The sequence below is a fragment of the Clarias gariepinus genome, chromosome 2 (assembly GCF_024256425.1).
Source record: "Clarias gariepinus isolate MV-2021 ecotype Netherlands chromosome 2, CGAR_prim_01v2, whole genome shotgun sequence".
Classification (NCBI taxonomy): domain Eukaryota; kingdom Metazoa; phylum Chordata; class Actinopteri; order Siluriformes; family Clariidae; genus Clarias; species Clarias gariepinus.
The window spans coordinates 2,326,297-2,341,090 of record NC_071101.1 but is presented as its reverse complement, the minus strand read 5'-3'; positions in this window follow the sequence as shown (position 1 = coordinate 2,341,090).

Genomic DNA, 14,794 nt, shown 5'->3' with positions numbered 1-14,794 from the left:
AGTACATACAGAGTACACACAGAGTATATACAGAGTACACACAGAGTACACACAGAGTACATACAGAGTATATACAGAGTACACACAGAGTACATACAGAGTATATACAGAGTACACACAGAGTACACACAGAGTACATACAGAGTACACACAGAGTACATACAGAGTACACACAGAGTACACACAGAGTACATACAGAGTACACACAGAGTACATACAGAGTACACACAGAGTATATACAGAGTACACACAGAGTACACACAGAGTACATACAGAGTACACACAGAGTACATACAGAGTACACACAGAGTACATACAGAGTACACACAGAGTACACACACACAGAGTACACACAGAGTTCATACAGAGTACACACAGAGTACATACAGAGTACACACAGAGTACATACAGAGTATATACAGAGTACACACAGAGTACATACAGAGTACACACAGAGTACATACAGAGTACACACAGAGTATATACAGAGTACACACAGAGTACACACAGAGTACATACAGAGTATATACAGAGTACACACAGAGTACATACAGAGTATATACAGAGTACACACAGAGTACACACAGAGTACACACAGAGTACATACAGAGTACACACAGAGTACATACAGAGTACACACAGAGTACATACAGAGTACACACAGAGTACATACAGAGTATATACAGAGTACACACAGAGTACACACAGAGTACATACAGAGTACATACAGAGTATATACAGAGTACACACAGAGTACACACAGAGTATATACAGAGTACATACAGAGTACACACAGAGTACATACAGAGTATATACAGAGTACACACAGAGTACACACAGAGTATATACAGAGTACACACAGAGTACATACAGAGTACATACAGAGTACATACAGAGTATATACAGAGTACACACAGAGTACACACAGAGTATATACAGAGTACATACAGAGTACACACAGAGTACATACAGAGTACATACAGAGTACACACAGAGTACACACAGAGTATATACAGAGTACATACAGAGTACACACAGAGTACACACAGAGTACACATAAAGTATATACAGAGTACACACAGAGTACACACAGAGTACATACAGAGTACACACAGAGTATATACAAGGAACATACAGAGTACACACAGTACATACAGAGTACACACAGAGTACATACAGAGTATATACAGGGAACATACAGAGTATATACAGAGTACACACAGAGTATATACAGAGTACATACAGAGTACATACAGAGTACACACAGAGTACATACAGAGTATATACACCCACGTGTGAACTAAAAACAAGTGTATAAAACAATCAACCTTAGATTAGTGTGTTTGTGTGTGTGTGTGTAGGGAGTGTAGCCTCATTGCTGTCAGTGTTACTGGGGGACACAGTAAGGTGCAGTGGAGTGCTGCATCTGACCCACGGAGTACACACATGGTACATACTGAGTATATACACAGCACACACAGAGTACATACAGAGTACACACAGAGTAAACACAGAGTACACACATGGTACATACTAAGTATATACACAGCACACACAGAGTACATACAGAGTACACACAGAATACATACAGAGTACACACAGAGTACACACAGAGTATATACAGAGTACACACAGAGTACACACAGAGTATATACAGAGTAAACACAGAGTACACATATGGTACATACTGAGTATATACACAGCACATACAGAGTACACACAGAGTACATACAGAGTACATACAGAGTAAACACAGAGTACACACATGGTACATACTGAGTATATACACAGCACAAACAGAGTATATACAGAGTACACACAGAGTACACACAGAGTACATACAGAGTACATACAGAGTAAACACAGAGTACACACATGGTACATACTGAGTATATACACAGCACAAACAGAGTATAAACAGAGTACACACAGAGTACACACAGAGTACATACAGAGTACATACAGAGTACATACAGAGTACACACAGAGTACATACAGAGTACACACAGAGTACATACAGAGTATATACAGAGTACATACAGAGTACACATAGAGTATATACAGAGTACATACAGAGTACACACAGAGTACACATAGAGTATATACAGAGTACACACAGAGTACACACAGAGTATATACAGGGAACATACAGAGTACACACAGTACATACAGAGTACACACAGAGTACATACAGAGTACATACAGAGTATATACAGGGAACATACAGAGTATATACAGAGTACACACAGAGTACACACAGAGTACACACAGAGTACATACAGAGTACACACAGAGTACATACAGAGTACACACAGAGTATATACAGAGTACACACAGAGTACACACAGAGTATATACAGAGTACACACAGAGTACACACAGAGTACATACAGAGTACATACAGAGTACACACAGAGTACACACACACAGAGTACACACAGAGTACATACAGAGTACACACAGAGTACATACAGAGTACACACAGAGTACATACAGAGTACATACAGAGTACACACAGAGTATATACAGAGTACACACAGAGTACACACAGAGTACATACAGAGTATATACAGAGTACACACAGAGTACATACAGAGTATATACAGAGTACACACAGAGTACACACAGAGTACACACAGAGTACATACAGAGTACACACAGAGTACATACAGAGTACACACAGAGTACATACAGAGTACACACAGAGTACATACAGAGTATATACAGAGTACACACAGAGTACACACAGAGTACATACAGAGTACATACAGAGTACATACAGAGTACACACAGAGTACACACAGAGTATATACAGAGTACATACAGAGTACACACAGAGTACATACAGAGTATATACAGAGTACACACAGAGTACACACAGAGTACATACAGAGTACACACAGAGTACATACAGAGTACATACAGAGTATATACAGAGTACACACAGAGTACACACAGAGTATATACAGAGTACATACAGAGTACACACAGAGTACATACAGAGTATATACAGAGTACACACAGAGTACACACAGAGTATATACAGGGAACATACAGAGTACACACAGTACATACAGAGTACACACAGAGTACATACAGAGTACATACAGAGTATATACAGGGAACATACAGAGTATATACAGAGTACACACAGAGTACACACAGAGTACACACAGAGTACATACAGAGTACACACAGAGTACATACAGAGTACACACAGAGTATATACAGAGTACACACAGAGTATATACAGAGTACACACAGAGTACACACAGAGTACATACAGAGTATATACAGAGTATATACAGAGTACACACAGTATATACAGAGTACACACAGAGTACATACAGAGTACACACAGAGTACATACAGAGTACACACAGAGTACACACAGAGTACATACAGAGTATATACAGAGTACACACAGAGTACATACAGAGTACACACAGAGTACACACAGAGTACATACAGAGTACACACAGAGTACATACAGAGTATATACAGAGTACACACAGAGTACATACAGAGTATATACAGAGTACACACAGAGTACATACAGAGTACACACAGAGTATATACAGAGTACACACAGAGTACACATAAAGTATATACAGAGTACACACAGAGTACATACAGAGTACACACAGAGTACATACAGAGTACACACAGAGTATATACAGGGAACATACAGAGTACACACAGTACATACAGAGTACACACAGAGTACATACAGAGTACATACAGAGTATATACAGGGAACATACAGAGTATATACAGAGTACACACAGAGTACACACACACAGAGTACACACAGAGTATATACAGAGTACATACAGAGTACACACAGAGTACATACAGAGTACACACAGAGTACATACAGAGTATATACAGAGTACACACAGAGTACACACAGAGTACATACAGAGTACACACAGAGTACATACAGAGTACACACAGAGTACATACAGAGTACACACAGAGTACACACACACAGAGTACACACAGAGTATATACAGAGTACACACAGAGTACATACAGAGTACACACAGAGTACATACAGAGTATATACAGAGTACACACAGAGTACATACAGAGTACATACAGAGTACATACAGAGTACACACAGAGTATATACAGAGTACACACAGAGTACACACAGAGTACATACAGAGTATATACAGAGTACACACAGAGTACATACAGAGTATATACAGAGTACACACAGAGTACACACAGAGTACATACAGAGTACACACAGAGTACATACAGAGTACACACAGAGTACACACAGAGTACATACAGAGTACACACAGAGTACACACAGAGTACACACAGAGTACATACAGAGTACACACAGAGTACACACAGAGTACATACAGAGTACACACAGAGTACATACAGAGTACACACAGAGTACATACAGAGTACACACAGAGTACACACACACAGAGTACACACAGAGTTCATACAGAGTACACACAGAGTACATACAGAGTACACACAGAGTACATACAGAGTATATACAGAGTACACACAGAGTACATACAGAGTACACACAGAGTACATACAGAGTACACACAGAGTATATACAGAGTACACACAGAGTACACACAGAGTACATACAGAGTATATACAGAGTACACACAGAGTACATACAGAGTATATACAGAGTACACACAGAGTACACACAGAGTACACACAGAGTACATACAGAGTACACACAGAGTACATACAGAGTACACACAGAGTACATACAGAGTACACACAGAGTACATACAGAGTATATACAGAGTACACACAGAGTACACACAGAGTACATACAGAGTACATACAGAGTATATACAGAGTACACACAGAGTACACACAGAGTATATACAGAGTACATACAGAGTACACACAGAGTACATACAGAGTATATACAGAGTACACACAGAGTACACACAGAGTATATACAGAGTACACACAGAGTACATACAGAGTACATACAGAGTACATACAGAGTATATACAGAGTACACACAGAGTACACACAGAGTATATACAGAGTACATACAGAGTACACACAGAGTACATACAGAGTATATACAGAGTACACACAGAGTACACACAGAGTACATACAGAGTACACTTAGAGTACATACAGAGTACACACAGAGTACATACAGAGTATATACAGAGTACACACAGAGTACACACAGAGTATATACAGAGTACACACAGAGTACATACAGAGTACACACAGAGTACATACAGAGTACACACAGAGTACATACAGAGTACATACAGAGTACACACAGAGTACACACAGAGTACACACAGAGTACATACAGAGTACACACAGAGTACATACAGAGTACACACAGAGTACATACAGAGTATATACAGAGTACACACAGAGTACACACAGAGTACATACAGAGTATATACAGAGTACACACAGAGTACACCCAGAGTATATACAGAGTACATACAGAGTACACACACATTACACACACAGTACACACACACACAGAGTGCAGCGAATGAATCATAAATAATCATAAAGAACTGAATCAGGTGCTAATATATGCTACAGTAAATGCTAACATCAACAGCTGCTTCAGTAACGATTATAATGATGACGATAAATACCTTTTAAATCCCTTCTCCATATTCATCTCAAATACACACAAACACACACACACACTCACTCACAAACACACACACACTCACAAACACACACTCACTCACAAACACACACACACTAAGCATGTTTAATGTGCTGCGGTTTTTAATCTTTAGCAGCTGAGCGGCGGCTCTGAGGGACGATTAAAGTTTACGCTCTGATACAAGCTGTTTATGTGTATGACAGATTTATAACACTACACACACACACACACACACAGAGAGGGAGGTGTTTAGTATTTATGTGTGAAAGCTGGTGACAGGTAGAGTAGATAATAAATGAGCAGAGAGAGAGGGGGGGGGGGGGTCCACTGGTTGATACAGCAGTAAGGTCTTCAGCTCTAGGAATTTTATGTCTTGACTGGCAGATCCATGTCTTCTCTATTTTGCTGTGTCTGGTCTCTTTGTGTCTTTGTGTCTTTTTTCATGCCCTGTCCTGTCTTGTCATGTTCTATCTTTTTGTGTCCTGTCCTGTCTTTTCTGTCCTGTCTCATCCTGTTCTGCCCTGTTTTCACTTGTCTTGTGCTGTCCTGTCCTTTCCTGTTCTGTCCTACCCTGTCTTATCCTGCCTTGTCTTGTCCCGTATTGTTTTGCCCTGTCCTACCTTTTTTCATGCCTTGTACTGTCTTTTCTGTCCCTTTCCTGTCCTGTCTTGTCCTGTTCTCCCCTATCCTCACTTGTCTTGTGCTGTCCCATCTTTTTGTGTCATGTCATGTCCTGTCCTGTTCTGTATTGTCTTTTCTTGTCCTGTCCTGTCTTTTCTGTCTCTTTCCTGGCCTGTCCTGTCTTGTTTTACCCTGCCCTGCCCTGTCCTGTCCAGTACTTGTATTTGTGGCTCTTGACCACTCTATCCTGAACAGTGTGGAGGCCCCTTTGGAGTCTAAATCCTTACATTACTCTCTCTATATACAGTACAGCATGTGTGTGTGTGTGTGTGTGTGTGTCCATCAGCCCACCACATGTCATTTATGTACAAACATATTGGGACGGCGCGCTGATCATTAACATCTCTTACCTTCTCTCACTCGCTCTATAGCAACGTCTACCGTGCCGAAGCCTTCAGCTTTTTACTGAGGGAGACCTGAGCGCAGAACAGTTCTGAGCAGCTGAAGTCCTAGGAAATATAGAAAACACACACACACACACACACACACACACACACACATACACACAGGTCATAAATGTTCAGCACATGTGGAGGTCTCACCTAAATGACCCGAATCACACAAACAAACACTCTTAACATGCACACATGTTTGTGTAAATCAAGATGATACACATCATAATGTGGTGACATTTGCTCATAAATCTAGTGCTGGGTTCAAAGATAGGCGCACACGCATACACACATACACACACACCTGTGATTCCATACTATACCTGCAGCACATGAACATTATGATTCTGTGCAGATGTGTGACCTCCTGAATGACCCAGGGTTTTCTCCATATTCACACTCCTGATTGGCTGATCCATGTCTTCTCTTTCCCTCCTGGTTGTCTGGTCAGTTTCTTCTCTTTCCCTCCTGACTGGCTGATCAGTTTCTTCTCATTCCCACCTGATTAGCTGATCCAGCTGAAGACAAGACAAGATCCGTGTCTTCTTTCTTCCTCCCCAATTGGCTGATCTATGTCTTCATTGTCCCTCCTGACTGGCAGATCCATGTCTTCTCTTTCCCTCCTAATTGGCTGATCAGTATCTTCTCTTTCCCTTCTGATTGGCTGATCCATGTCTTCTCTTTCCATTCTGATTGGCTGATCCCTCCTGATTTGCTGATCTGTGTCTTCTCTTTCTTTACTGATTGTCTGATTTGGTCTTCTCATTCCCACCTGATTGGCTTATCTGTGTCTTCTTTCTGCCTCCTGATTGGCTGATCCCTCCTGATTGGCTGATCAGTATCTTCTCTTTCCCTCCTGATTGGCTGATCCATGTCTTCTCATTCCCACCTGATTGGCTGATCTGTGTCTTCCTTCTGCCTCCTGATTGGCTGATCAGTGTCTTTTTTTCTCCCTGCTGATTGGCTGATTTGTGTCTTCTCTTTCTCTCCTGGTGGGTGGGTCTTGAAAACTCAAACTGCCGATTAGTTACCCAGTAACCCACAACCTTTACTGTTTGAGTCACCCGACCTTTTGGATCTTACTGCCTTCAGTATTGTCTTCAGCAAGTGAAAAGCATGCACTCCCGGGTTGAGATCAGGTGACTGACTTGGCCAGTGAAGAACATCCCATTTCTTTGCCGTGGGAAGCTTTCACTGTATGTTTTGGGTCATTCTCTATCTGCAGTATGAAGCAGCATCACATTGGTTCTGCAGCACTTGGCTGAATCTGAGCAGAAAATGTAGCCCTATAGTCAAAGATAAGTGATCCAGGCACAGTGTAGGCACAGACATAAAGACATTTGCTAATGATTATATACAGAATAACAAAAGGTTAAAGACAGCTGAAATTTACAAACAGAACAAAAACAGTAAAATAAACAGATCTGAAACAGATGCAAGAAAAAGACATACCCTAGAGCAGGCATATTTATACACAAACTAATCCAGTATCAGGTGACTGCGAACAAGATAACTGGTAAAAAACTTTCTAGGAACTGAAGTTGAGAAACAAACATAAAATCCCATGAACAGGCTCATGGGCACAGAGCACCCTCCAGGGGTTATCCCTGACATAACCCCACAAAAGGCGTTACTCTGGAGCAACAGACATGGTTTAGGACATCTCCCCCAAATCTTTCATCAAGGCTGAAGTACAAGGTATTTGGGCCAGGTTGGGGCATGGCATGGTGGTCTAAATGGTCTCATGAAAATTAATTTAAGACAAAAACTTAGCATGTAGACGGCACTGTGACTTGGCATGAAGATGGAACTGCGACTTGGAACAAAGACTGTATTGTGACTTGGCATGAAGACAGCACCGTGACTTGGTGTGAAGACGGCGCTGTAACTTGGTGTGAAGATGGCACTATGACGTTGCATGGAGACAGCACCGTGACTTGGCATTAAGACTTCATTGTAACTTAACATGAAGACAGCACCATGACTTGGCATGAAGACAGCACCATGACTTGGCATGAAGACATCACTGTGTGTTGGCATGAAGATGGCACTATGACGTTGCATAAAGACAGCACCTTGATTTGGCAAAAAGACTTCATCGTGACTTGGCATAGAGATTCTACTGTGACATGGCTTGAAGATGGCTGTTGTAACTTAACATGTAGACTGCCCTGTGTCTTTGCTTGAAGACTGCTGGTGTGAGCTGAGGGCATGAAGCTCTTAAAACCGTGTGACAATCCAAACAGCATATTCTCACATGCAGTGGTGGGACGGTCTGAAATTCAGGAACGATCAACATGTCCTCAAACCCAGATAGCGCAACACAATGTTCTTAAATTTAGACAGTGGAGTTAGCACAGAACATCATTAAATCTACAACTGCAGAAACCGAAAAATGGAACTGAAACAGTAAGATAAACAGATTTAAAACAGATGCGAGACAGAGATACCTTAGAGCAGGGATGTTTATAAAGGAACTAATTTAGATTCAGGTGACTGCAAATGAGATGACATAACGGGTGAAAAGCTCCCTGGGAAGTAAATTTTGACATTTGAACACAAACGTCAACATAAAAGTCCCAGTACAAGAAACAAGCTCATGGCCACAGAGCGCCCTCCAGGGGTTACAGATCCGTGAACAAGTATTTGCCCCTTTGTGGGTATAAAAAAAAAAAGGTTTTTTTTGGAGGTTGACTTGCTGGTGTGTTTTGGTTCATTGTCCTGCTGCATAACCCCAGTGCGCTTGAGCTTGAGGTCACGAACTGATGGCTGGACATTCTTCTTAAGAATTTTCTGGGAGAGAGCAGAATTCATGGATCTATCAATTATGGCAGGTCGTCACAGACCACCACACTACCACCACCATGTTTTACCATGTTTACTGTTGGTAGGGTGTTCTTTCTATGGTTTTTTGCCCAGTCTTTTTTGCTACTCCAGTTGTTGACTCATGAATACTGACTTTAACTGAGGTGAGTGAGGCCTGCAGGTCTTTAGATGTTGTTCTAGGCCATTTTATGAGCTCCTGGATAAGTCGTCGTTGTGCTCTTGTAGTAATTTTGGCAGGCCAGCCACTGGGGAGGTTCACCACTGTTCCAAGTTCTCTCCATTTGTGGATAATGGATGTTACTATGGTTCACTGGAGTCCCAAAGTCCTAGAAATGTCTCTATAACCCTTTGCAGACTAATACATGTCAATTACTTTCTCATCTGTTTCTTTAGATTGTAGGATGTTGGGCTGCTTTTTGAGATTTTTTTAGTGTGCTTAATTCTGTCATACAATGGTTCTATTTAAGTCATTTAATTGACTTTATTTACTATATTATTAACACATCTACAGTACCTCCTTAACAGTGTTCTTTACTTGAACATCATGGTCCAGTGTGCATGACCGTTTCCATGACCTAGGAGCTCTCTTTCTCTTCTGATTGGCTGATCCTTTCTATATACTCCTAATATCAGACAACATTAACATTAACTGTGTCGATTATCAGCAAATATTCAATTCAATTAAATTTTTATTACAGAGGTATAAAGCTAATGAGCCAGACAATGAAGCTGTGGGAAAGAGTAGTGGAAGCTAGGTTAAGGGCAGAGGTGAGCATTTGTGAGCAGCAATATGGTTTAATGCCTAGAAAGAGTACATCAGATACAGTATTTGCTTTAAGGACACTGGTGGAGAAGTACAGAGAAGGTAATAAAGAGTTGCATTGTGTCTTTGTAGATTTAGAAAAAGCGTACAACAGGGTGCTGAGAGAGGAGCTGTGGTGTTGTATGAGAAGGTCTGGAGTGGCATAGAAGTATGTTAGAGTGGTGCAGGACTTGTATGAGAGCGCTAAGACAGTGGTGAGATGTGCTGTAGGTGTGACAGAAGAGTTCAAGGTGGAGGTGGGTCTGCCTCAAGGATCGGCTCTAAGCCCCTTTTTGTTTGCTCTGGTGATGGACAGGTTGACAGATGAGGTAAGACAGGAGTCCCCATGGACTATGATGTTTGCAGATGACATTGTGCTTTGTAGCGAGAGCAGGGAACAGGTGGAGGAAAATTTGGAGAGGTGGAGGTATGCTCTGGAAAGCAGAGGAATGAAGGTTAGCCGTAGCAAGACGGAATACATGTATGTAAATGAGAGGGACCCAGGAGGAACGGTGAGGCTACAGGGAGCAGAGGTAAAGAAGGTGCAGGATTTTAAGTACTTAGGGTCAACGGTCCAGAGCAACGGAGAGTGTGAAGAGGCGAGTACAGGCAGGTTGGAATGGGTGGAGAAAAGTTTCAGGTGTGTTGTGCGATAAAAGAGTATCAGCGAGAATGAAAGGAAAGGTGTACAGGACAGTGGTGAGACCAGCGATGCTCTACGGCTTAGAGACAGTGGCGCTGAAGAAAAGACAGGAGGCAGAGTTGGAGGTAGCAGAGCTGAAGATGTTGAGGTTCTCCTTGGGAGTGACAAGGATGGGTAGGATCAACTCTCAGTTCATCAGAGGGACAACCCATGTTAGATGTTTTGGAGATAAAGTCAGAGAGGCCAGATTGAGGTGGTTTGAACATGTTCAGAGGAGAGATTGTGAATATATCGGTAGAAGGATGCTGAGGTTTGAACTGCCAGGCAGGAGGTCTAGAGGAAGACCAAAGAGGAGATTTATGGATGCAGTAAGAGAGGACATGAAGTTAGTTGGTGTAAGAGAAGAGGATGCAGAGAATAGGGTGAGATGGGGCAGATGATTCGCTGTGGCGACCCCTGAAAGGAAACAGCCCAAAGACAAAGAAGAAGATTCAATTCAATTTTATTTGTTTAGCGCTTTTAACAGTTGTCATTGTCGCAAAGCAGCTCTGAATCAGGATCTGAATCAATACAAGGCAAAGCTTCCTGTCAGTGTGTTTCAGTAGAAACATTTCATCTTTGATCTAAAACTCTGGAAACAAAGTAACATTTCACACAAACACAAACACGTTCCACTGAAGTTCTGTAGGATGAACCCGGAGCTCAGAATCCACGCTCTTCAGTACAGAGACCTGCAGCAGGAGAACGTCTGGTCTCTACTGCGGCGAGGCAAAACCATAGTGTGCTTCGCATGTGCGTGTAGAAACACACACACACACACACACACACACATACACACATACACACTGCCTGCTGCTATAAATCAGAGGCAGTTTTATAGAGCGGAGACTTTCCACGGTAGCAGTTAAAGCCAGACAGACCAAGCGAAACACACACACACACACACACACACACAGACCAAACAGCAGCAGTAGCTCTCAGTGCTCAGCTTGATGAAAGGATTTACTGGCGTAACATGAGAGAGAGAGAGAGAGAGAGAGAGAGAGTAACACGTAAAACAGGAGCAGCATCATGTGTGTGTGTGTTGTGTGTGTGTGTGTGTAAGATTCTCACCTTTTTATTCTGCCCTGTCTGCTCTAAGGCCAGGCTCTGACACCAAACTGACGTCAACTGAATTCACATAAAAACATCACAATGGTAATAAATACTTTTCTTTTTCATTTTCACCTACACTCTGTTCCTTTCCTTTTCTTTTCTTTCCATTCCTCCACATTCTATTTTTCATCTTTTCATTATTTTCCTTTTGTAACATCCATTTCTTTTAGGGGAAGCAAAGCATCATTTGTATTATCATGCAAAGTTCTGTTATTTGAAGATTACCTTTAAACTTTGGTGTGTAACTAGTCCCGTACTATTTACCGTAGACCCACGGAAAACTTCTTAAATTGTTCAGGCAATTTAACGCTATGACAGATTGTAGTGCAAAGCAAGAATTTAGTAGAAATCTCAAATTTACCCCAATTGAAGAGGATTGCAAGTTGTGTCAGAACATACCCCGCAAGAGGGTATAAGTTGTACCCCTGAGGCACAAGAGGTGCCCAAATGTGCCTCATTGACATATAATGATGAAGGTTCTCCCCAACAGGAAGTGCTGATATGGTACCTTCCATAGGAACTTTGAAACTGAACCTAACTGTGGGGGGCGGGCTCAGGTCACTCAAGCAACCAATCAGTCTCTCAGGATCATTGTGAAGCTGTCAAGCCACGCCCTAGTAACCACATTTACATTTAGGCATTTGGCAGACTCTCTTATCCAGAGCGACTTACATTTTTATCTCATTACACATCTGAGCAGTTGAGGGTTAAGGGGCTCAAGGGCCCAACAGTGGCAACTTGGTGGTTGTGGGGTTTGAACCTGGGATGTTCCGAACCGTAGTCCAATGCCTTAACCACTGAGACTGAGCTACCCCTGACAAGCTACCCCTTTTAACCACTTTAAAGCACCTTAGCAACTGATCCCATAGACCGTCATTATAAAAGTTTTTATAAGACTTTTGCCACGGCAAGCACCGCCCTCATTTGTTTTCCAAAGAATTTACTTGTCTAGTTTTTTTTTCTTCCTTTACTTTTCATTTCTTTCTATTCCTTGCTTTTCTTTACTTTCTTATGTCTTTTGTACATTCTTTCTATTGTTTCTTCCTTATTTCTTATTTCTATTATTTTTGGCTCTTGTTTTGTTGCATTTTCTTTCTCTACTTTCTCATTTTTAAGTTTTTAACATAATTTTTCTTACTTTAATGTAATTCCTACATTTCCATTTTTCCTGTTATATCCTTTTCCCCATTCATTCCTTTCTGTTTCCAATCTCTCCATTTCCTTTCCTGTCACTACTGTCCTGTTTCTTTCCTTTCTTAAATGCGCACATTCTTGCAAAAAAACCACCACCATGCTTCACAACCGCTTCCGTAAAGCATGCACTGGCAATGGGCCTTTACTATGGAAACCATAATATACTATATCAGAGCGAGCACATTAATATAAACAGCTGTTATAGAGAATTAATCAACACTTCTGACCAATCAAAGCGAAGGACTCATTAATCTCCCACTTGACTCTCTCCTTTCCTTTATCAGATCCGTAAACAGACAGAGATTACCGAGAGAGGGGAGACGTCTGACGCCTAACCCTTTCCCCGAACCTCCCGTATGCTGTTTCAGGTTTCTGATCTGTGGATCAAATGCTCGGAGGTGGCTGGAGATGGATGTCTCGTCTGTCTTCTGTGACTTTCACTCATTGTTTATTCCTCCGCCATCTCTCTTCTCCTGCTGTGTTTCACATTAGCTCTTTAACTGCCTCTAAAAGACCTTGCTCTGTTTTTTTCTCCCTTCTTCTTTTTATTCCTGAGATTTTATTCCATTATTTCCATAGAACAGTCACAAGGTCGTGAATGATCATATTTGTCTTTCAGGAAACTGAGAATTATGTAACTTCTGTTGCATGTACATATTTACGTACCCATTACGTTTGGGTGCATGAACAGGAACATTTAAGCTCAACACACACACAGACACACGTCTGTGGAAAGGCTCTGTACCCCATAGCACAAGATTGTGACACGTGAATCTTTTTTCTTCATGCTCTGCCAAAAGTGTAGTCATGACCGTGGTCAAAACAAAGACATCATAACCAGAGACAGATTCATAATTATAATCCAAACACACATGGAACGGGATCGAAAACAGCAACACGCAGAACAGTCTGAGATCAGAGACAGGACACGAGGAACGAGGAGCCATGGGCTGGTCAGGACTCAGGGGGTGCTGATCATGAAGCTATCTCAGATCCTCAGTACCATGCAGAGTGACCCTTAGTTCAACTGCAGCTGGAAGAGCATTCTGTTTATTTACTTTATTTTACAAAAACACAATGTTTTGTTGATTTGTTGTGATGTTTTGAGCGCAAACAAAAATAAAAGTACATTCACAGATTAAAATGACGTATTACACTTGTGCTTATAATTAAAAATAGTCGAGCATTTTAAGTTCTTAAGTTATCAAGTGATCCGGCCACTGGGCTTGTGGACCCCACAGGGTTGGCTTTCTCAGTATAAAATTCCAGCTGTGACAGAGTATGGCACAGCTGGAAATTTACACTGAAGAAGCAATTTACCAAAATCAGTGAGCAGGGAGTGAAGGGATTCATCACAGGAACAGCCAGGAGGATAAAGAAAAGGGCCATTGGACTGCACTACACACAGCTGGACTGGACGCTGCACAAAGTGGGACTGGACACTCCACACAGCTG